At 34.9% G+C, this 4255-nt stretch overlaps 1 long non-coding RNA gene across 1 annotated transcript; it reads right to left on the bottom strand.

Annotated features, from left to right (window-relative positions):
• Positions 1-329: 329 nt before the first annotated feature.
• On the bottom strand, positions 330-2465 carry LOC127126713 (uncharacterized). The gene is made up of 2 exons (XR_007805072.1): positions 1957-2465; positions 330-603 (listed from the first exon to the last, which is right to left on the bottom strand). It is a non-coding gene; the product is annotated as an uncharacterized LOC127126713 (long non-coding RNA).
• Positions 2466-4255: the final 1790 nt, after the last annotated feature.

Genomic DNA, 4255 nt, shown 5'->3' with positions numbered 1-4255 from the left:
TTCACTTTGTTGGCCTAAGTCTTGGGAATCCCTAACTCTGGTAAAGACATTGTGATTATGTTGAATTACATCATGGACAATAGAGGATGGGAGGCCTTTGTACAAGTTTGACTTTTTGGTCAACAAAGTTAACCTTAGAACGTTGACTTTTTGTTGACCAATTTCTTATGAGGTTTTTACATGCTAGTATGGATGTTCCATTTGGTCATTTGGTTAAGACATTACAATTCAAAGACAAATTATTCAAGAGTCAAATATTCAAATTTTAGAAATGGGGTGAAAGGTACATTTCTTAAGAAACAAGACACAAATTGCATCAAGGCCAAGAATCACATTCAAAGTATCAAAAGTGTATTAAAAAAAGGTCATATTTGTTGATTACATAAAAAAAATCCTATTTTGACCTAAGGTTGACTTTTGGTCAAACATTTGACCAAAGTCAAACTAAGTCCTAAGACTACTTGTCTCTTCGTCCTCAGGATTCTCCATGTGTGCCTCTAAGTTTTTAAATTCCCTACCAAGCTTTCATCATGATGTGCCATGCCAAACCATGTTAAGCTCCTTGATCAAGACTTCATGTTTCCACCATGTCAAGACTTGTAACTTCCCCGCATCAATAAGATCAAGTCAGTATCATACACACACCCAAAATTATGCTTTGCCACAACCCTTAGCCTATATTTCATGCATACAAGCTAAAGCATAACCATGACAATCCATACATATAAACACACATAGGCCACATTATAAAACTCAACAATACATACACATACACGTCCAATACTTAGCAGCACACATACACATTTGCAATACACAAACCTACTATCATAGCCAAGCACAAACAATAACCTAACAACATTCCATACAATATAACCAATATATACCAAGATATCACTTAATTGACATGTAACTGTAAAATAACACCATTACTTTGCAATCCATACAAAGATTATGCAATCCAAAACTAACCTCTACTAATAGTTAGAACCAACCTCTATCATCTGAATTAAATTAGTTGTCAATATTTTAACCTAGCTAACTAACTCTCATTCAGTTTACCAACCATTGAGTTGTCAAGACTAACACCAGCCTACAACCACCCTTCAATTCCTCCTCAATAACCAAGTTGTCATGGTTTTTTTTGTCATTGCCAAATTGACCAACATCTTTAAATGACCATTACTAATTTTTTGACAACTATCTTAATTTATATTCAAACTTCTAACCAACTAACATTCAACTAACAGTTAAACTAATTCAGTCAACTAACCCTAACTGTTTTCCATCCTTTGTAACTAATTAGACAATAATTTCTAACTCCTATTTTTCATCTTCTATTAACCTTTTTCCATTATCAAAGTTAACTACTGATCAACTAACCTTTTAACTAGTTCAATTGGCCTAACAATTAACTTCTAACTTCTAACAGTTCAAGTTTCTAACTCAAACATCAACTAACTCAGTTCAAACTAACCTAATATCTAATTATCTCAAGCTAACACTGCCATCACACAAACTGATTTTTGTTCATTCTAAAACTAACTTCAACTAACTCTAAAATATAATCTCACGGTTGCCATACTTGTTAACCAACTTTTCCCTAAAGCTACTCGAATCACTTATATTTTCCCTCTCATTCAATCTTTAGATCCCTCTATTTAAACAATGCTTCCTCTGCAATCAACTATAGACAATTCATTCACCATTACCCTTATTTTTTTGTATAATTCGATGCAACCCCTCTTCCCACTCTCCCTCAAACTCCATTAAAGCTCTTTTCAAGGTACTCCTCATAGATTCACACTGAAGCTCTGAAAGAGTAGAGATAAAACCTTAATACTCTCTCAATTCCTAACCTAGCTATCAATTTCATACAAGTTAGGTTTTAATTTGATAATCACACAAGAAGGGGAGAAGAAGAAGTAATTGAAATAAGCTAAGGTTCGAAGCATCTACCTGATTGTGCATCCTCTGGTCCTCTTATCTTCATCTCCAACATCAACAATTCCCAGAGCATATCTTAGCTCTATAGGTAGGTCTCTCTTGAAACACCTTCTTCTTGTTTCCCTCGTGTTACCTGGATGTAGGTTTCTTACTTAAGAACCATGACCCAAAGATATTCAAGGAGAATTGTGAGTTTTAGGTTGTTTAATTTCAAGATGAGGTTTTAAGAGTTCATGGATATTTGTTTCTATTTGGAACTCTGGGATGATATCTGGGTGAAATTGTGGGGAGAAATAGAAGGAGGATGAGAAGAAGATCTCAGTGGTGGTGGCTTTGTACACTTCTTGGCTTTGCCGCCACGAGGCCTATTTTTGGCGCGGCAAAGAGATTTCTAGCCATCTGAGATATTATAAGGAGGGAAGGGATGTGTTTGATGAGTTGAAGAAGGATTGATTTTGAAATGAGGCCTCAACACCCCCCTTGCCCTCACGTGTTAGGCCTCAAGTCCAAGCTCGGGGAGCTGTTATTTCACCACGCCCCCAACAAGGCTTATTCACCCCTTATTTCTGAAATTCCAAAGAAAAATCAACACGGGCCTATGATTCTTGGGCCCAACTCTTTTTTCTTTCTATTCATACGCGCTCTCCAGCCATTACACCCTCTGGAAGTTAATTATCTTAAATTATTATTTAGTTCTCTTTTGATAATTTTCCTCACACATTTAATAAATACACATTAATAATAGACATTAGAAATAGGCACTTTAAACGCATAATTCATTAGGTCATATTTTAATTAGATTTAATTTTAGGATTTAATCTTTGGTACAAATTAGTGATAGATTAGAAATTAGGGTTTGTTCCACCATTGAATTTAACCTTTGTCTCATTTGTTTCTTTTTCTTGATGCCAGGTTTTAGATGTATATAGCTTAAATCTTATTGTCACTCATCTTGTTGTTTGATTAGTTGATTAAATTTACTTTTAATCAATTAATTAGATTATAATTTAGGACTTTTTGTATGACTTTAAAGGACAAATTTGCATGCTCCCTTAGGATTCACATTCAATTAAGTGATCACAAGTCTCTTAATCACTTGATTGAATTAGATTTTTATACTTGTACCTACACTTGATCCATTAAGTCAATTCTAATCAATTTCCCATTCAAAACCCTAGATATAGGAGGACATCAAGACATGATCATGCTAAGCTTCATTCCATTCTTTCAAACACATCTTGTGTCATCCCCTTAAAAACAAAATCCTCCTTTCCTAATTCAAACTTTAAACACTTGTTAATTATGATGCGAATTGTGCGCCACAAACCTTAAGAAGTGGAGAAGGAATGAGAGGGAGTATTCATATCCTTATTATGAATATATTTGGATACGGGATACTTGACCCAAATGTTCAAAGTATCATCTCCACTCATACACTTTAGTGCAATTCAAATCAAAACAATCTTCAACTTTCACCCTTAGACTAATTACTCAAAATCCACATCAACAACACCACTCTCTTTGGACCAAACACAATACTCTTTGTACACCCATATACTCTTGAGGTTAATCACCTTCTATTGGTTATAACACCTCTTTCATGGGTTAATCATCTTCTCTTGGTTAAATACCCATCTCTGAACCATACACCTCTCTTCGGGTTAATCATATTTTCATGATTACAACCCTTTTCATGCATGCTTGCCTTGTGAGACCCAAAGCGTAGGCATGTCATCTCATGAAAGTCTACCTTGTGAGACCCAGTGCTTAGGCAGACTACTTTCATGCACCAATTGTCAAAATCCAATTATTATTGCTATCCAAAGTTTGGTTGTCATCGACATTATTTTCAAAATCCAATTGTCATTGGTACCTAAAGTCCAGTTATCACTGGCATTAATTTTTAAAATCCAATTGTTATTGGTACCCAAAGTTCAGTTCTCACCGACATTACATCCAAAGTCTACTTGTCATTGGCGTTATTTTCTAAGTCTAGTTATTACTGGCATTACTCTCAAATTCCAATTGTTATTAGCATCATTTTCAAAACCGAACTGTCATTGGTACTTAAAGTCTAGTTTTTACTTGCATTGTTTGCAAGTCCAATTATCACTGGCATCGTCTCTAAAGTCCAGTTGTACCTGGAAACCCGTTTAAAAATCCAATTGTCATTGGTACCTAAATTCCAATTGTTACTGACACCATCTTTAAATCCAGTTGTCATTGGGATCATTTCAAAGTCCAGTTGTCATTGGCGTTGTTTCTCAAAATCCAATTGTCATTAGTACTTAAAGTCCATTTATCACTGGCC

The sequence above is a fragment of the Lathyrus oleraceus genome, chromosome 3 (assembly GCF_024323335.1).
Source record: "Lathyrus oleraceus cultivar Zhongwan6 chromosome 3, CAAS_Psat_ZW6_1.0, whole genome shotgun sequence".
NCBI lineage: Eukaryota > Viridiplantae > Streptophyta > Magnoliopsida > Fabales > Fabaceae > Lathyrus > Lathyrus oleraceus.
The sequence above is the reverse complement of the archived record's forward strand: the minus strand, read 5'-3'. Positions and strand labels throughout refer to the sequence as shown.